The sequence below is a fragment of the Diceros bicornis genome, unplaced genomic scaffold, assembly GCF_020826845.1.
Source record: "Diceros bicornis minor isolate mBicDic1 unplaced genomic scaffold, mDicBic1.mat.cur scaffold_55_ctg1, whole genome shotgun sequence".
Taxonomy (NCBI): Eukaryota; Metazoa; Chordata; class Mammalia; order Perissodactyla; family Rhinocerotidae; genus Diceros; species Diceros bicornis.
This window is the reverse complement of record NW_026691429.1, coordinates 403,954-425,427: the sequence shown is the minus strand read 5'-3', so window position 1 is coordinate 425,427 and position 21,474 is coordinate 403,954. Positions and strand designations below refer to the sequence as shown.

The window sequence follows — 21,474 nt, the reverse complement described above, 5'->3', positions numbered from 1 at the left end:
CAGGTGGCTAGATAACATTGTTCAAACGCATTATGAAGAAAATGAAACAAACCATGGCCACTTGTGTGTTCATTAAATTATATGAGGTTAACAGGTTGGCGCTTTCTTTGAAAATATATCTTATTTGATATCAACATTCTCCTGCTCTAAGTAACACTAGTTATAATAATTTCTTATATCTTCTTATCAATTCTGGCTCTTCCCTTCTCTAATTGTTTCTTTCTATATGAACTGTTGTCACACAATGACTTTTAGCATTTGATTCCAGTCTACTATAAAATCCTCTCCTTACTAGCAATGCTGTATTAATAATGGAAAGCACATATATGAAGTTATTGACTCTTCTACATATTTTTAATATTCAGTCAATTTACAACACAAGAATGCTATGGGGGTGCTTTCTCTGGGAGGATCTCATTCCCCCAAGGGCTTCAATTGCAATGTCCCAAAGACTTCTGGGTCTATGCAGTCAACCCAAGACTTTCTCCTGAACTCCATGCCTGCATTCTCAACTGCCTTCTGTTCATTGCTACAGGCATTTAAACTACAGTTATGAAGAGCTGAACTCACTGTTTCCTTCACAAATCTTAAAGAAAGTTACCACCACTCATATAGTTGCTTATTTTTTGAGAAAACAGTGTCATCCAAATGCCTCCTTCTCCATAAACAACCTCCATGTCCAGTCAATCACTGCATTTTCTGAATTCTGCCTCCTTAATCTATTTCCTTCTCTCCATCCCCACAGTCCTGCCACTTTTTGGGCCATCAGCATCATTTACCCATTTTACTGCAACAGCATGCTATTTGGTTAGCCTGTTTCTTGTGTAGATAAAAATGCAGGCACAGAATTATTTATATCACCTCACTCCCATGCCTAAAACACGTGGATGGATTTCCCTGCCCTAAAATTAAGGTTAAAACTCCTTAACGTGGGTTACAGTTTCCTTTATGATCCTGTTCCAGCTGTCTTCTCCAGCCTCATCTCTGTGTTCTTCCTCCCAGCATTCCCTGCTACAGCTCCACTGAACCTCTTCGGGTTCCTGGAGTAGCTCATTCACTATCCTGCTTCAGCGATTCTGCCCTGCCGTTTTCTTTCCCTGAGACACTTCTCTCTCTACTCCATCTTTATGATTCACTTTTTATCTTAGTTAGGGTTCTCCAGAGAAAGAGAACGAATAGGATACACACACAGACACACACAGACGTGCGCGCGCGCACACACACACGCACACACACACACGATTTGTTATAAGGAATTTGCTCACATGATTTTGGATGCTGAGAAGTTCCAAGATCTGTAGTCAGTAAGCTGGAGACCCAGGAGAGCTGATGATGTAAGTTCTAGCTGGAGTCAGGGTCCAAAGGCAGAAGTCCAATGTCCTAGACCAAAGACAGACAGAGAGAGTGAATTCTCCTGTACTCTGCCCTTTTGTTCTATTCAGGCCTTCAATGGACTGGATGAGGCCCACTCACACTGGGAAGAGCAAGCTGCTTTATTCAGTCGACCAATTCAAACATTAATCTCATCCACAAATACCCTCATAGACACACCCAGAATAATGTCTAACCAAAAATCTGGGCACGCTGTGGCACAGTCAAGTCGACAAACAAAATTAGCTGTCACACCCTTCTAGTCTCATTCTGGATACTCTTTTCTCAAGAAAAATTTCCGTGGCCCCCAAGTCCTGATGAGATTGCATTCTTACTCTCTTATCTGCTTCCATAACACCCTGCTTTCCTCCATCGTAGCCCATACCACACTACATGGTCATTCCCTGCTTGCTTACATCCCATACAGGACTCTAAGTCTTGCTCATCTTTACCTCTGTAATTCCTAATTTAGGAGTTAGGAATTACACTTTGGTTCAATAAATATTCGTTGAATGCATGAGCTATTCTATTAACCTTTAAGCTGAATCCTTACTAACATTAAAACTATATACTTATTTTAGCTTGATTGCTTATATAAAACCAACATTTACTGTTGGCCAATTATGGCTGACTATATATGTGTAACAATATTCAACATTCTGGTTTCATTAACTTTCCTCTGGGATTTATACACTAAACCCACTCGATCTGTGGTTTAGATATTTCATGCTGATTAAAACTGTGGCTACCTTAGAATTCTCTTGGTTGCTCACCACCAGGGAAAAGGGCATTCAATTTAGCTGTTTCAAATTAGAAAGCAGCGTACGAAAGGAACAGAGGATTTGGAATAACAAGACCCAGGTTAGAAGACTAGTGCTGGCAGCCTTCATTTTGCCTTAGTTATTGACTTCTGTATACTCAACATCTAGAGAAGTACTTGGCACAAAACAGATTCTAAAAATTGCTAGATGAGCCAACTTTGATAAGTTACAAAAAATATTTTAATCACAGGCTTCTCATTTAGTAAGTGACAGTAATTGTGTTTACTTCACAAAGAGTTTTGAGACTATAAATGAGTTAATATACTCAAATTGAGTACAGAGTGGATGTGAAATGAAAGTCTTGTATTTCTTATTTACATATCATGGGAATATCTGTGAACGTGTTTATAAGTGCAAAATATCTGTTCGATCCTGTAGCCCCCAATTACACATTTTTTCCCCTTTATTTTCAAGCACTTAATATGTGCCAGGCAGTATCCTAAGTGCTTTACATACATCATTTCATTTTATTTTAATAAGGTATTGGTCTTTTTAATTGGCAATGAATATCTTGTCTCATAAAGATTCCATAACTTGCCCAAGTTCACACAGGTTGCAAAGCCTACACTGGCATCTGGGTTTATCTGATACCAAAATTCAATGGTCATAACTGTTCAATTTTCAAACAGCTGGAATAAAGTCTGTATCCATTAAAGTTAATTTCTTTTCCCTTCTTGTCCTACAGGATCAGCGTCCTCCTGTTCTATGTCCTTTGGATTTGCACAAGCACAGAGTGTATGATGTTTGCGGCAACAAGGCAGGGACAATTTAATGGCATTTCCACCAGATTGTGTGAAGACACTCCAACTGCTCTTGGCTCCTTCCCAGTTGCATTGGCCTCCTTGCCCTCCCACAGGTGGGCTTTCATACCCAGGGCAGAGCTGGAACACGGCCATGACTGCTGCAGAAGAGGTCTTTCCTGGACAGACTGGTCAGACGGCACTGGAGCATTTGTAATGGGAGGGTTGTTTGTCTTTCCTTCATCTTTAAGAAGGTCAGAAAAGACCCAGCTCGCTATGTCCGGGTAAAGAGAAATGCAAAGATGAAACTTACCTTACATCTCTATACTCCTCCCTTCCCAATGTTCACCTCGGTATATAAATGGAGTCCCTAACTTTCACTCCTTAATCCCAACACCAGGTGATGTTCTTCCGTCTCTAGGGAACCTTTCCTTTCCTTACTTTTCTCAGATTTACTTCCACAAAAATCATCCTCTCATTCTATAAATGGTGCCTTTTTCTTCATTGTTATTATTGCCCTTATTCTTCATCTCTATCTTTGAGAATATTCTTTTTTCTCTCTATAAAAATAACAACAAATATCCTGATTTGATTCTGATTTTTCTTTTAATTACCATCCTTTCTTTTTCCATTTGATGCAAAACTCTTGGGACATATGGTTATCTTAATTTTTCTCCCATTACCTTCCAAGTTCTACAATTTAAGCTATTTCATTGAGTTAAATATATCATTGAGTTAAAAACCATCAATTGAATTACATTTACGACTTTATAAATTGCCTGAATGATACAAATTGATTTCATTGTTTTTAAAGTGATACTTCATATATTCATAGAAGCATTTCCAATCAACTGTATTATAAATTATCCCTGGAGAATCAGTGTTTCTCTGCAATGAGTAGGGGCCATCTTCCAATATTGCAAACATTTGGCCCATTTACAAATGAGTCTGCTTTTTATTTCAGGGTTTAATAAATTGATTTTTATAGTGAATTTATTCAATTATAATAGGAAGATATCCTATGCATTAATAATTTTAAAATTTAAATATACAAGTACCCAGTTAGTTTTGTTCTTAATTACTGTATATAGACAGACACACACTTTTTTTTGCCTACTGCAATCCATATAAAATTTAATAGTAGTTTGACTAATGTGATAAAAATTATTTTGTTTATAATTACTTCAATTTGTTGGAAGAACTTTAAACACTTGGTTCCTACAAGTGGAAATTAACATTTTAAAGACACAGTGTTGTCAGAGAGTTCAGCAAAGCATTTGAGTACTTTTTAGCCTCAAGAAGTGGGAAAATTGTACTTATTTAAATGTCACTGTTTTGCAAAAACTTTGAGTCTTTTTCTTCTTTGTCTCTTTATCCCTCATTTGCTAGTGCTTACACAATATATGTAGTAAATGTATTTTTTGGAAGTCTAACTATTTTTAACAGATGCAATCCTTAATTTTATTGCTTCATATTTATATTAGAGATTAATATGTTTGCCTGAATGCCAGGCAGATTAACTTCTCTTTGTTTAGCTTTATAATTTTTGCTTTAAGCACTGGAGAAGTTTGTTATTGACAAAGCTGAACTAATGTCAATGATCTTATTTTTCAGAATTTTTTGTGACATTTAAATTTTGGGAAAACATATATGCATATAAATTAGATGATAAAGGTAGAAACCGAGGCTTTAATTACAAGAGATACTCAGTGTACTTTTTATTCTTAAGCCTACTAGATGAGAAAATTCAAGCCATTATTCAATGTTTTTTTAAATAATTTATTGCTGTTTTTAGAACTCTTTACCGTGTTTATTCTAATTCTTTAATTCCTTCAATAAGAAAAATCAACCTAATTAAATAATTGCAGGTTAAAATTAAATTTCATTTCAATATTCTTGACCAGGGAACCCTAAGAGTTTTTAAGTGTTTAAGTAACTCAGTTGTGTAAGCGTTAACAGTCAGAAATATATCCAGGTCATCTAAGTCATACAATTGTCAGATGGTTGCTAGGCAACAGATATCAGGTTTGGCTGATGCTTGTTTCTAGGCAAAGCTTACCATGTGAAAAGAAGAACAAATTACATGACACCTGCATTTTGTTGTTATGCTTTTTGAAAATAAAGTTGTATTTGGAGGGGAAAAAAGCCCTGACATTTATTATGCACATCATCTTTCTTCTAAATGTCAGAACTATATCATTTGATAGTTAAGTGATAAGGTACAATGAATTGAAATGACGGATGACATTTTATTTCTTTTATGGTTTTAGATAAGGGCCTTTTGCCTAATGCTGTTTTTATATCTTGTCATCAAGTTAATTAACTTTCTGAATTCATTATGATAGAAAAGAAGCTGCAAGTCAAAATTAATTGAAATATAATTAATTTAAAATATACATATTTCAATGCTACTGAGAACAAGAAGTGAAAATGACTTATGTTACATGATTCTAGTACAACGTCAAAATATTTCACTGGTGATGGAAGTGATGTTGAGAGAGAGATCACGTTTAGAAATCTAAGGTGAAACTCTAATTCTTTGCAAATGACTTAAAACTACTATTATTACATATTACTTGATTAATTTTTATTTTCTGTAATATATAATAAATATAATAAGAAATATAAAATGTTCAGCATAATGACAACTTCCTAGTTATAAACTTCAATGATGTTAGTTTTTCTCTCCCCCTTTTTACTTTCCATATTAATAATTGATGTATAAGGAGTAGGTGAGAATTTTGATAGTGGTTAAAGATGGTTCAGTTCAGACCCAAGAGAAAATAACCAAAATTATCTGTTAGCCATCTGGGAAACAAAAACATTGTTTGATCATTAATTTTCAAACATTATATATATATATTTTTGTGTGTGTGTGTGTGTGTGAGGCAGATCAGCCCTATGCTAACATCTGCCAATCCTCCCCTTTTTTTTCCTGCTGAGGAAGACTGACCCTGGGCTAACATCTATGCCCATCTTCCTCCACTTTATATGGGACGCCACCACAGCATGGCCTGCCAAGCTGTGCGTTGGTGAGCGCCCATGATCCAAACCAGCGAACCCCGGGTTGCCACAGTGGAGTGCATGCACTTAACTGCTTGCGCCACCGGGCTGGCCCCAGACATATTATAGTTTTTAAAGTATAAATTTCAGAGACCTGATTTTTATTCCCCAAATGAGGAATTGTGGCAAAAATCATTTAAAAAATTCACTCTTGATTTGTTTAGTTTTTCACTGGGAAAATTTAATTCAAAACTTAGCAAAACCGATGTTTTCGTTTTGTGTAACTGGATGCAGTCTTTCACAAATTAAGAGATTTTCCAGTTCCTGGGATTAGATAAAAGACATAGAATATATATATATATTCAAATTCAATATTTTTACAAAAGAGAATTTTGTCAAATTTCTATCTAGAATTATGATTCTGGTGCCTCTTTCTGATTTCTGGAGTTAGATAACAGAACCTAGGAGAAAACTGAAATAAAGTACGTAAGATAGATGAGTCAGATGGAGGTGTATAATGACAACGATTTAGCAAGTCAACTTAGAAATAATACCATAATTTTTTTTTCTAATTCTAACAGAACTTTTTGTTTATAGAAACCTGAATTCTGTATTCAGTTCACAGAGCAGACACCTACTTAGTTACTACAGACTTAAAAAATTGAGACCAGGATTTGTTTTCTCTCTTAGGAAAATCACTCAAGGAATATCTCTTTATATTTTTCTTATAAAAAGTGAGGATTCCGGACCCCACATGAATTTGTTGCTGATAACATATAACAAATAATAATAATAAAATGGAGATACTTTAAATTATGAAGCATTATTTTATTTATGAATATGTCTAACATAAAGAGAAATTGTGGTTATGCTTATTACCTATTCTCTATACAGCAGCTTTTAAAATGCATGACCTTGTTCAAGAGCAAACTGCCTAACACTTTCTAAAATAAAGACTATGTAGACTTGAATAAATATTGTTACCAGGCTTTAGAAATGTTTCAACATCTTATGAAATAAGCACATTTAGAAAATCCGAGTTGTTACAAATTGAGGAGTAGATTGCTCAAAAGATGATGCTGCTTTCAAAGTTATGTCTCTTAAAACTATTATGTTCAATTTTCTTTTTCTTTTTGACATCCAGACACAGAGGCATGTCTGGATGAAAAGAGTTTTATTTAAAAGGCAAGAAACAAACTTTAAAGAATTAGTATTGATGCTTGAGGCTTTAATATGAATTTCTGGGGATATTTTGGGAATTAGTTGTGGTTAATTCACTTTTGTTCATTTCTTCTGTATGTCTTCCACGTTGAGGGACATGTGAAATCAATGCAACCAGGTGTACAGAAGAGAATCAAGCTTTTTCAATCCCACTTTCCTTAAATTACTAACTACAGTTATCGTTATTTTAATGAGACTTTTATTAGTATTTGAAATGCTTCTTGTCTTACAACTTCCATTGAGTTGTTAAATATCTATCTTTTTTTCCTCATCTTATTTCTTTAATAGGTTATCTGTATAGAATTTCATGGACACTCTAAGAAATGATGATAGATTCTTTAGTCCTGAACTGAGGATGAGTAAAATAGTAACTTTTGTTAGGTCAATCAAATCATGATGTCCATTTCAGTTATTTCATAAAGCACATTTTGGTGGAGCCATAATAAGATCTTCCTTTTGAGACACACTTTATTTTCCCTCAACCCATGGGCATAATCTGCTAGAAAGTGACAGCACACCTACATTGTATAGCAAACAGTCCGATTTATACAGAAGAGATTCCACATTTCCACACCTGACTTGGAATATTTGAATGTGAATCGTAGAATCACTGAGAGAGATTGTCCAAACGGGTGGCCTGCTCAGCTATAAATAGGAGAATAGAAGAGAATATGAATAAGATGAAAAAAATTAAAAACTTCATGATGTCATTAGTTTGGCTTATATTGTAATTGAAATTAATTTGATTACATTACAATTACATTAGCAAATAAGTGTGAAATAGGATCACATATTATATGTTAGAAAAGCCATTGTTAGGAGACCAAGCCAGTAGTCTCAGGATGCTGACTGTACTTAGAAAAGGAACAACATCTAGGGATTGGAGAAGGAAAAGAAATAGAGAAGAGGAATGGAACCAACATTTATTAAAGGCCTGACACTTGAAAGACACTATTCTAAGTGCATGTTGTCCCATTTAACATTTATAACTCAATAAGGCAGAGTGTCATCTCCAAAAAATAGATGAGGAAACAAAAAACTTCAAAGAGTTATGTAACTTGCAAAAAGTTTTAAACTGGCAGCCAACAGAGAAGGCATTGGAACTCTGGCATGTCTGCCTGCCGGCCCGGGTTTATGTGGTTGCTGAACCTGAAATTAGCAGGGGTAGCAGCACCTGTAGCAAAAGATCCATCCTTATGTTCCTCATTTTATGGCTTTATGATAGGTGCTGAAAAAAGAAACCCTCAGTGATGAGGGCCCAACTTTAGAAAATAATCTATTATTTAATGGAGGTTATGTTTTGACACATTATTTAATGGAGGTTAAGTCTTAGCATACTTTACTTCCTAAATTTTATGTAAGACAAACACTTCTGCTGCAGATATGTACAGATAACAGCCTGAGTGTGTTCATTTTACTAAAAGGCAAACGCTGGTGTTATAAAAAGAAATAAATGATGAATATCACTTAGAAGAGTGGTTTTCAAACTTGTGCTTTTAAACTTATTTTTGAATGTGAATCAGTGAGAAAAATGTACTCTCTTTCATCACCAACACACACACACAAATTTCTAAAATAGTACTTTACCTTAACTGCATGTAATGCGTTATGTATCCATCCTATCCATCCCACCCCTCCCAATTCACACCATAACATAACACTTTTTGAAAAATACTGGTTATAGATACACTGAGTTGATTCCATAACACACTGTGGGCCATGATGTATGGTTTGGAATTTACTAATTGAAAGATATCAGGTAAAGCTTCCTGGAGAATGTAAACTTTAAACTATAAACTTAGACTAAGAAAATAAGTAGAACGTAGTTAGGCAAAAAGTAGGGGATGGGTGGCAGTGTACGGTTGTATTCTAGGCAGAGAAAACAGAGGTGCAGAAGCCCAGAATTGGAAAGGAATTTGGTGAGATCAGGAAACCGAGAGAAGGGACGGTATAGCTGGAATATATTGGCAGAGTGGGAGAGTGATGAGTGAATCGATATGCATATAAACCAAAGCTATATAGACCATATTAATAATGAATTTTTTGAAAGATGCTAATGGAGGAGGGAGAGGTGTGGACTGGATCACATTGGTTTCACGAACAGGTCAACCTGGAGGCCGGATGGGGAAGAATCTGAGGAGGGGCAAGAGTGGTCATCAGAAGAGCAGTTAGGGGGCTGTTATAGTGGGCTGGGTGAGAGACATAGCAGTTTAGAGTAGGCCAGTGCAGAAGCCTTGGAGGAAAGTAGATGAGATAAAGGTATGTTTATGAAATAAAACAAGAAGATTTGGTGATGCATTGGCTGTGAAGGGACAGTGAAGAAGAATGAGGGTTTAATGACAATAGTTAAAATAATTACTAACATTTTACAATAGTTACTGTGTGTCAGACACTTTCCTAAGCACTTTATATGGTAAATTTGGCCTTCAAACATTTTTCTGAATGCAACTCAAGTTAAGAAATCTATTTTATGTTCTCAGATACACACATGTATTCATAAAACAGTACCTCAGATTTCTGGCTTAACAGTTAGGTAAAGGCTAGTGCTATAACTGAAATAAAGAATAATGGAGAAGTCTGTTTTTGGAGGGGGAAGGGGGGAATGATGAGTTTGATTTTGCATATCGTGAATTTTAGATATCTGTGTGTGGATCTGAGCTCAGAAAAATAATTTGGGCTATAGATAAAACATTTGGGAATAATCAATGCATAGATAAAAATTAAAGCCTGTGGACGGAGTGAGACAATCTGGGCACAGAACACAGAGTGAGAAGAAAACGAGGTTTACTTTAGAGCCGTGTACAAATCAAATATTAATAGTCAAATTGAGGAGGAAGAGCTGAGAAAGGAGCCTGAAAAGAGTGGCTTAGGACAGAGGAGAATGTCAGGGGAGGGTGTGGTCACATGGTCACAGAATTGAGGTGTTTTGTTTGCTTGTAAAATGACGAGTACGTAAGAACGCGTAATGGACTGTGTCAAATACCTCTGTAAAGTCAAGTCAAGTAATAATAATAAAAGTTCCTTCTGGATTTAGAACACGCTTGTTGGTGGTGACCCTAGTGAGAGGTGATCTCTGTGGTGCAATGTGTAAGCGTTGTAAACGTGTGACTTAAACGAATTGTATTTAATCTATGACTAGGTAAAATTCACAAGTTAACATGTTTTTCAGGTAATATTCCCATTTTTGGATAGTTAAAGACCTAGTCAAAATTATAGCTTGGCCCACAAAGTCTGGTGTTGGAACTCTGCCAAGTGTGAAGACGTATTCTTCCATCACGGTAAGGATATGTGGATGAGAAGAACCACAACACAATGAAGACAACAGTCAAGTAAGAAAGTTCTTGTATCAGCACAAAGGAAATTTTGCAGGAGTTGGGGAATGAGGAGAAGTTGGAGTCATGGAGAGGGGAGGTGTGGGGAGAGAAGCAGCTGTCATTGTACAAGATGTGTGTACACTCGGCATTCTTGCTGTGCTCTTCAACTTGTAAGGTTTCCCGTGGATGGTTATGGCAGCTGTATGAGAACAAAACAGAAGTTGATACTTTTCTCAGTTGCCTTATACCTGGTCCCTGAAGTTCTAGAGCACAGGGAGGTTGTCAGTTGTGTGATGGGACAGATTTTCAGATTAGAGAAGATAGGAGAGAAAGGAAAGGAGAGCACTGAAGACTATTAAGAATAAAAAACTCCTTAAAGGGGATTGCCTACGAAGAGAAGGAGAAGCTAGGTTAGTATTCGGGAGTTTTCTTTGAAATCGAAATATTTCTTTTCTTGGAGAATGGAGATACCTGTTGGTCCACAACCTCAGGAGATCCCCAGATGCAACTCAAAACTGGCCCCCATATGCAGAGGGCAGGGAGAGCCTGAAGAAAGAGGCAGACTACTCCAGATTGGTAGGTGGCAGTTTTAATAAGCAAGGAATCTTACATGTGAGGCTTGTCTTGGGAGGCCCCAAGACAAGTAGATACCTGCAACTGCCCACCAGAATCTTAAAAGTTTATATAGAGGCCTTCACAGGGTTCAGTCATGTATACCGTCCAGATGGTCTCAGCAACATATTACTCTCTCAAGGCTGTGTCCTTGAAATGACTCCTAGTGTGGGAACGGTGGGCAGAACACACATCCCAAGGGCAGAGGAGGGGGTAAGGAGCCTCCGATTGCTGGTCCAGCTGATGGGTCAACCAGTTGTTCACATCCGCTTGATGACCTCCTCCCACGATACCTCATCTCTTGTAATGGGAGAGAAAGTGGAAAAGAAGAGAGCAATTTCAGGTAGGCTTATGGGTATGGTGGTGCAAAGTTGGGTTATCTTCTGAAGGCTTCTATAGTCTCTGTGAAATATATAGATAAATGTAGGCAGTGAGATAATCTCTTGGGAGAGAGAGAAATGACAGGAGGTGAGAGAGAGTCGACAAGAGAAACCTAGCAGGATTCCTGGGCAGGATTGAAGTCCCAGTCAGTTTGCAATGGTTTTAATCTCAGATGTGTGAACTTTCCCATCAGCCTCACAGCTTGCACAGGAGAGACAGATGGTTGGCTACGTCCTGGATTAGGGTGTTGGGAGAGGTGTAACTAAAGGACAACAGGAAAATTGTGTTCAGAGTATTAGTAAAAGAATGACTAAACTAATAACAACAGACTGTAATTGGTAGGCTGGAATTACACACAATGACTTCAAAGTAAAAAAGTGTATCTGAATTTTTCAGTCCTGAACTCATCTTGAGCTGGACCTCCCATTTCCACTAAGGATAGTAAAGTAAATTTGCTGATTAAAGATAACTGAATCTTGTATTTTAAAATAGTCTCTTTGGGAACACATATCGCATGAATTCAAAGTTCAAAATTCTTTTTGTGAATGTTTCTCTTCATCTCAAGGAGTCTTGTCTTCATCTTTCTCAGATGGCTTGTTGATAGAGGAGTTCAATACCAATTGGTTGGGGGAAAAGGACAGTTAAATCCACCTTTTGTCTTTATTCTTCTCATTCTCTCTCTCTCCTTGGTTACTTCTCTCAATAGCTGGAGATGCTTACCTCAGTGTCTTGTCTGAATAGGAACTATTGCCATATCACATTACCTTCTTTATTCAGGAACAATATTATGAAACAGGGAACTGATATACAGGAAGAAAGAGAGGGGTTGGTGGATTAATAGTCCCAGTGTGTTAGGAGAACAGATGTAGCAGAAATGGTTCAGGAAACAAGACAGAAGGAGAGGCAGATGTGTTCAGGGAGGATGATATTTGAATTTAGTATTGCAAAGCTGGGAAAGTTTTGTAGATGACAGTGTCCAGAGGGCGCCCAGAGGAGTCAACAGATGAGGTAAAGTGGAGATCTTGGAGACAACAAGGTGGTGATGCAAGACTGCTGTGTAATTTGGGTCAGCAACATTGCCTTAGAATCATCTAAGACAAACGTAAGAGTTGGAATGGAGATTGAGACCATGATCCAGAATCTTCAGTTAATGAGGCATGCATTCCAGATGGCAGTGGCATGAATTTTAAATATCATTTTCAGTAGAGACTTTCTGATCACCGTAGAATAATAAATTGAAAGGAGAGAGTATAGTATAGAGGCTTTTTAGAGCTAGCATTCAACAGGAAATTTATAACTATAAAGTGACCAAAGAGAGCAATGTTAGAACTTTCATGCCAAGACTTGCAAAAGAAGATATAATTTCTGATGTATTCTGGAAGTTTTGTCTTTGGTCCCCAAATGTTACATGGCATGGAGTAAATGTTTTCTTCACTTCCAAATAGATAAGAGGTAGGAAAAGTATAGATGAGCAGTTGGATGAAAGGTACCAAGGTGCCCTTCTCTCCTCTGCCCCTTTGCCTCTAATCTGGTAAGGTAGCAAGATTTGGAGTCACCATTGTTACTGCCAACAGCCAAGTCTGCACATATTTACATAACAGAATATGAAAGTGAGTTATGAATAGCAGTCAGTGTCATTTTCTTGTATTTTGATCAAAAAGATTTATAGAAATATCCTTGGACTAATGGACCTTGCTGGAAGTGGTTTCCAGATATCTCACCCTGCTGACTTGGACGTGAAATGCAGGAAAGCAGTGGGGGGTTGTGAGGGGACTGAAGAGACATAGGCAATTCCTGGCTCAATGTCAACTTCGAGAGGCTTTGAAATTTACTGTTTAATTGTAATTAACTAGTTAAGCACTTGATTTAATTACTAGTTGCTTCAATTAGAGGAGAATTTGGTGGGTAATTTTTTTAATTTCCAAGGCTTCATTTAGTGGGTAGATTCTACTATTATAAAATGCATTTGCATGTAAGACTGATTTCTTCAATTGCTTTTTAATAAAGAATTCTAGAATTGACACTTTGAATAAAGTTCCATATTATGCAAAGCAATCTTTTTAAAAAATATATAAACCGAACTGTTCTGATGAATTCACGGAGTTATCATGTGGTCTCTTTATTTACAGTCATTAGAATTTATGCTGTTCTCAGAAATTATACCTTATTACATGGCTTATATTTTTAATGCTAAAGGTGTTGTCTAATTACACCATAATTAAATGTAATTTATCAAATAGAAATAAAGACAAAACCAGTAATCAGAGACTTTTCCTCCATTCATAGATATTCAGTTGAGGTGTATCGTGTAATTAGTTTACCACTGTTTACTCTAGAACAAGTAGAATAAAATTGTCATCATTTTTCCTTTCATCATCTGACAGCACACTTGGAATTCATTTGCATAGGTTTACAATGGAAGTCATTACTCCCATCACAGATCTACTGTTGTATAACCAGCAAGGAAAAAGTGAAGTTTATGAAATGGTAGAGATAAGAAGATGGATTTATTGTTGAATAAAAGAGTTCAAGTTTTCTTTTCTTTTTTGGGGAGCAACTGATGTTCACATAGAACTCTTGTGATCTCAGGTTTGGCCAAATCTCCAAGAAGACAGATCCTATTTACTCCCACACACACAACAAGGTAGGAAAGACAACTGAGACATGACTTACAAAGGAGATGGCCTGAATCTGGTGCTCGAAACTTATTCCCTCACCCATCCAAAGCAATAAAGTGATTACAGTCAGAGAGGCTAAGCAGTATGAGATTGAAGATTTCTTCAGAATTGGTATGCTCAGTGTTCTTCTCCCTCCCCAAGGTAGAGAAGTGTGTGCGTGTGTTGGGGTGGTGGATTGTTTTCTTCTCATCTCAAATCTATTTAGAGGCACTGCATGAAAACCTCATGGAGACCCATCTATGTGTATCTGTGATTTGGATAATACAGAAGCTGAGGCAGGAGCTGCCTACCAAACAACTAAATAAAAAGAAGGATGCATTTCGGAAGTAAGTACACTCACACCAGTTACTGTCAAAGGTGTATATGTCCAGTCGTACTCTTTCAACAAGATGGGGTTACATTCATCTGTACCATATACATTTAATATAAAAGATTTAGCTTCCCAATTAGCAACTATATAACTGGTTTGAGTTCAGGATAAGGAAGCATCACTACCCCACCTCTCTACCGCGCCACCTCAATCCTTTCTTCACTCTTGGCTTTCTGGAGTAATGGTCTCTCTTAATCCATTTCTAATGGTTAACAGAATGGATGTTGGGGTTGGACACACCTGGAGTAGAATTTTGACTCTATTGCTTACTGATACATGAGAGGTTCTTGCAGTTTACTGAACTTCTTAGGCTTCTATTTTGCCATCTGTTAAATGGAGAAGATTGTAGTGCCTACCCCATGGAGTTACTGTGAAAAATCAGTACCTGTAAAGTACTTAGCTCAGTGCCTGGCACATGGTGCTAAATAGATGTTAGCTATTATATAAAATATATATTAAAAATGGTTGTCCACTCTAGAGTAGCCTAGTGTCCCCAATCCTATCCCAAAATACAGATTCAGGAGTTTCTCCTCTGAATTCAGTTGGCAGTCTTGTGATCTCTGTTGGTGTTAAAAAGTCTCGAGTGTTGCTGGGAGATGTCGCACTGAGCAGCTGAATGATATAGAAGGGGAAGTCTCATATCCGTCCTATGGTTAATGGGCAGAAGAGGCTTCTGCATAAAGTCAGGAAAATATTTCTGTTGGTGAATTGAGTTGGCAGAAATATCTGTATGTAGCTACCAAGTGTTCTCACTTAAATGGTTCATGAAATGACCAGCTGCGTCAGTTCCCTGGCACCCCTATGGGTCCGAGGCATTTGAATGTGTCTCTTAAAAAAGTCTTCCTCCAGAATCTTTCACCGCGAAATTTTCCAAAGATTATACTCTGGAAACTGTTTTGGGAGTGACACTCCAGGGGTTTGAATCCTGGTATCCTTTTAACTTCCCTTTCTTAACCCCATCTGAGCCAAAGCTCAATTTCTCCTATTTTTTCCACAACAGGACTTAGTGAGACATTGAGAAAGACCAGATGTTAGCAACAAAAAATATGTTTACATTCCTAGAGGATAAAAAGAGAGTTGGGGAGGCTGTTGCTTTTCAAACCACAGCTCGTGTATAGTTTAAGAGAAAAAGGAGGTACTTTCCCACGATACTTTCTCTTTATGCGTCAGATAGTTTCACTTGTTGCAGAAAAAAAGGAAGTGAGGAAGAGATGAAGTGAGGAGGAGAAAGAGAAAGGAAGGTAGAGAGAATCTTTTTATTGCTTGTTACATATATGCACACATACACATTTATAAATAGCTAGGCAGCCGTCACTCACTGTGTGCTAGGCTCTGTGCTAGGAGCTTTTTTCCTAATCTGAATCTTTCCTTTGATCCTAAAAAAATGGGATCATAATCTCTGGTACATACTAGGAAATTATGGTTCAGAGGAGTTAAATACCTTGCCTAAGTTTACATGGCTAAGTAAGGGGCGGAAACTTACACTGTCTCATTCCAAAGGCCATGCTCTTTGCGCTATACCATGATATCTCTGATTACTCGTTTAGTTAATTTTTATTCCTTATGTAGAGATGACCAAAAAATGGGTATTCATTTGGAAAAAGTAACATAATGATTTGGACATTGGACAAATATCTATCATATCCATCTTGATCCTTTAAAATTTAAACTTCCTTAAGATATCACTATCTGTATTATATTTTGAAAATATTTTTATTTATTTCTCATCTTCATTAAAATGTACCATAATTATTATTTCACTGTTTAACACAAATAAGAAAGAACATAAAAGAAAAAAAGCCTAGTATTTTATTTTATTTTTTTTTGTGAGGAGGACTAACCCTGAGCTAACATCTGATGCCAATCCTCCCCTTTTTTCTTGAGGAAGATGGGTCCTGAGCTAACAACCGTGGCCATCTTCCTCCACTTTATATGGGACTCCGCCACAGCATGGCTTAACGAGCAATACGTCGGTGCACGCCGGGGATCCGAACCTGCGAACCCCAGGCCGCCGCAGCAGAGCGCACGCACTTAACAGCTTGTGCCACCAGGCGGACCCCAAAAGCCTAATGTTTTTATTGGCGTCAGTATGTGCTTATCTCCAGTGGAATTCATGTATCTTGATGTACATCTTGTTGTTTTTGCTATTACTAAATATCTAAACAATTTTCTATACTTGGCACTTAATTTTATATGTCTTTTTTCCTATTTGTTGCTGACCGGAGCAGCACAGGGACAGATGATGATGGGGCATTATGAGTGTAGTGGAATTCCGGGTTAGGGCCACCGCTATTACATCAGCCATTGACGAGTCACATTTCCACGTGAATATTTTCTAGAATTTTGGGAGGATATAGAAACACTGCTATGGAGAGAAGATAATTTCTACCTTTAAAGTTGCTTAAAACTAGTGTTTTACTTAGGAGTCTTTTCCTTTACATATTTAGGTTAATGTGTCTACATTTAAGAGTTCTTTCCTTTTCAATATTCATGTTTTGGTTTTAGCACCTTTTCCGCGTAAAAAGCAGAAGGAAATTGCTGCCGTCCATTTTCAATTTCCCTTAGGATTCAGAAATTCTGTACGCCAGAAACTTAAATCTCAAAATATTACGGATCCACTTGAGCACTGTCCGAGTGAGGAGGCTGAGGCAGCGGGGTGAAAGTAATGGATGAATGCTTATTTCCGTCTCTCTTTCTAGACCACAAAATCTAGAAGCAGGGTCTTCTGCTTTTTCTCTTGGTGTGGACGACAACTTGGGGCTCCCCCCTTCTCAAAGTGAGCGCTCCAGCAGACAGACAAGAGAAAACCAGTAGGTGAAAGTTATGTCACATCGTGAGTTATTTCTTTTTTGAAAATTATTTTTATTTTCATTTTTATTTGTTTATCGTCCCGCTTGCTCTCAGAGCACACACAACTCAAAAGTAACATAATTGGTTGGAAAGAGCATTGGAAACTTATCTCACTCCCCATGGATTCCTGTCTCCCAAATTGGAGTCAAGGTTAAAATAACCCGGTGCTGATCGTCATATCATCCAATGCTGTCTAGACACGGTGAAATGTTCTCACGCGCAGTTTTGCAGACAGGCAAAACACAGGTTTGCATAAATTGCTGGCTCAACCCTTCTGGGATATGATTACAAAAGGAGAACTCTGATTTTATTTCTTATATATTTTACAGCAAGGAAAATGAGGGAGTGAAAGCCATTTTGTGGACTCTGTTCCATGGGGCAGGAGCCTTGCTCCGTAGAGTCCTCAATGTCCAGGATGAGGGTAGAAAAAAAAATTCTATACACGCTCAATTTTAACTGTAGTGTCCAGGCTCACTCTTTCCTCCAGCTCATATTTCGTCTATTTTTTTTGTCATCATATTCCTTGCTGGGCCCCTTCTGCTTAGAGCTCTTTTTAAATAAAGACACTTACAAATTTATTTTTTTTGAGTGATTGGAAAAATCCTTTGTCTCCATTTTCACCTGCAAAACTTTTGTCATTTGCTTTTTTATTTCTGTTCCTTTCCTTCTATGTACTAGTGGTTTTTGACATAGGTCCTATGCTGGATCCTTTTTGATTATGATTCATCTTGAAAAGACATGAGATCTTCCCAGGTCAAAAGTCTATAGGAGGGGTGTGTGTGTGTGTATGTGTGTGTGTGTGTGTGAGCACACAAGCGTGCATTTGATTCAGGCTAAAGGGACTGTCTCTGTTCCTAGGTCATGTGTGTGAGTTAAGCGATCCTTCCTTGTGCTTCAGCTGATGGAGCTGGGGGTGTGGGGCCTCACTTGCTCTCCACCCCCAGCAGAGAGCCTGTGCAATATCTCATTCAGGCCATTTTCTGATCCAGGTCCTACCATATGACATTCATTGGCTAATATTGGTTGTTATTGTTATTACAAAGTTATCATGTGTTTTTGTATTATTAGGATAGTGAAATGTTCTGATTATGTCACTGAGAATTGCTTACATTTAGAATGCCATGGTTGTCATTTTGTGCAGGGCCTCTATGGCAAAAATCAGATCCCCAAATATTCAGAAATAGTGTTTTCCTGAATAAAAGTATTCAACTATAACAGAAGTCTGTACTTTTAGAAATGAAAAAGACCAATGATTGTTTTTTAAAAGATAGCTCATAGGTTCCCATGTGGAAAGTTCTGTAGCTAATAAATAGCAGAAAATGAGTGACTTATGCTGTTATAAATTTAAATTATTTTCTCAAATCATATATATACGTAGTAACCAATCAAGCAGATCAGAAGGGCTTGTGATGCAAAGTAAAAATCACTACCCTATTCTCTCCTACCCCCTGACCCACGGCCCAGAGGAAGTCTTTTAAAATTGTTGTTCTGTTCATGATATTCTTAACTAGATAATGTGATCATGCCTCTATTTTCTGCTTTACCAACTTAATAAAATATCTATTGATTGTTTACTATAAAGAGTCGTTTTCATTTTACCTGTCATTTTTCAGACATTATTTTGAGAGTATAAATTTGAGATTGGGGCAAAAATTAGATCGGTTGAGACAGAACGGGCATGAAGGAGTCAGAGACAACAAAAATTGTCAATTCTGTGGAGTTTTGCTCTAAAGGGGATTGGAAAATGGGTCTATAGTTGGAGAGAGATATGCAGTCAAGAAAGGTTTTTGTTTTCATTTGTTTCATTGGGACTAGAGAGCTTACATGTTTGTAAGTCAACGGAAATGATCCAGGAAAGATGGAAAAAGTGTTTTATTTGTGCAGAAACTATTCTTAGCACCCTAGCTCTGTCTGTGTCTATGTCTATCTATAGCTGTATATCATATCTACACGGATATATTCATTGAATCCTTACAACAGCCCTGTGAGATAATATTATTATACCCATTCTACAGGTAGCAAACTTGGGGACTGACAAGTAACATTCTCAAGATCACAGAGCTAGTAAGTGGCCATGTCAGGATTCAAATTAGAATGTCTAGATTAAAAACCAGAGGCATGGATCGACTGCCTCTGATACCAGTTCATTTTTAATATTTCTGTTAAGTAGCTTTTACTTCTCCCACTGGAAGACTTTAGTATCTTCTCTTTGTAATTGGCATTCTGAAGTTTTGCACTATTTTATCCAGTTGTGGGTCTTTTTTGTTGAACACCAGAAAGGCCATTTCAATCTAAAAACTATGGCCGGTTCAAATCTGTGGAATTCCCTTTCATAGTCCTCAGCAGCACTCATCATTATCATCATTCCCTCCTCATTAGTTTTCTGTTGCTATGTAACAAATTACGACAGACTAATGCCTATTTACAATTTCTCAGTTCTTTACGTCAGAAGTTCAGGTGGGTTCAGCTGGGTTCTTGGATTAGGGTCTCACACAGCTGAAATCAAGGCGTTAGTAGGGCTATGTTCCTTTTAGGCTGGAGGGGAGAATCTGTTTCCTTGCTCATTCTGGTTGACAGCAGAATTCATTGTCGTGTGACTGTAGAACTGAGTCTCCTGTTACCTTGCTGACTCTCATCCGGGGACCACTCTCAGCTCCTAAAAGTTGCCTGTATTCCTCGGCACATGGCCCCACTCCATCTTAAAAGCCAGCAATGACATGTTGAATTCCCTTTATGCTTCAAATCTCGACTTTTTCTTCTGCTACCAGCCAGAGAAAATCCTATGCTTTTAGAAGGCTCATATGGTTAGATCTCATTATATCTTGTCGTATTTACCATTTTCGGGGTCAAATTTGGGATTCTGGGGCTACCATGTCCACTCTCCCTTCATTTTTCTCTGTTCCCTTCCACTGTCGCATGTTGGATTTCGTAGAATGCTCTTCTGTATTGTTTATGTTTTCTTTCATATTTCCCATCTTTTTGTCTTTTTCTTCTGTATTTTAGGAGATTTTGTTTTCTTTTCAATTTCCTTCTCTTTTGGAGAAATTTAATTTTTTTTTCTAAGAGGTTTTTCTTGTTTATTTTTTAAGCAATGGTATTCTGATATTGTTTTATGGTGTAATATATTCTTGAACTCACTATTACATAATTAAAGATTTTTAAAAGTTGGTTTCTGTGTTCTGAATTACCTGTTTTCTCTGGTGGTCACTTTTACTATGTTTATTTTGAATTTTAGCTTTTATGTTTCTGGAATTATATATAGTGATTCTTCATTATATGTTCATATTGAAGACAGTGTTATTGAGAGAGTGTAGTGGGTTCCTTTGACTCTTTTTAAATAGGTCTGTTTCTTTAGGTGGTTGAGAATTTCAACTTGGGGCAAGGTATGGGACTAGATGGGGCATTTTACTGATAGACCTTGAGGAGCACAGGTAGAGAGCTATCTGATCAACTGTGGGCCAAAATGTAAGAATAAGAATTTTTGGAGGGTACTTACTTCAGAGTCATACTTCGACTTTCTCTAAACAGATGATTTCAATTTTTTTTAGAGTATGTTATCAAGTGTCATGCCTGGGGGAAAGCCTGGCTGTCTATGCAGAGGCTCTGGAAGAGAAATTAGGTTGCTGACTGGTAAATTTATTTTATATAATATTTTTTTTTTTTTTTTTTTTTTTTTGTGAGGAGATCAGCCCTGAGCTAACATCCGCCAATCCTCCTCTTTTTTTTTTTTTTTTGCTGAGGAAGACGGCCCTGGGCTAACATCGGTGCCCATCTTCCTCCACTTTATATGGGACGCCGCCACAGCATGGCTTACCAAGCAGTGCGTCGGTGCACGCCCGGGATCCGAACCAGCGAACCCCGGGCCGCCGCAGCGGAGCGCGCGCACTTAACCGCTTGCACCACCGGGCCGGCCCCTTTATATAATATTTTTAATGAATTTTCCTGTTTTCAGTGTTATTTCTCACTTTGGTTCTTTGTTGCATCAGTTGACTTTGAGCCCAAATCCTCCCCAGGTTGCTTTCAAGTGAATATTTTCACAACTACTCAGCAGTATTTTTATGGTATATTCTGGCCTGTAGTTTTTTCACCTCTGTTTCATCTGTCAATCTGCTC

The 21,474-nt window shown here is 37.5% G+C and overlaps 1 pseudogene; it reads left to right on the top strand.

Moving 5' to 3' along the window:
• Positions 1–10,131: 10,131 nt before the first annotated feature.
• The window catches only part of LOC131403107 (uncharacterized), an 89,210-nt pseudogene continuing 77,867 nt past the window's right edge, over positions 10,132–21,474 (top strand).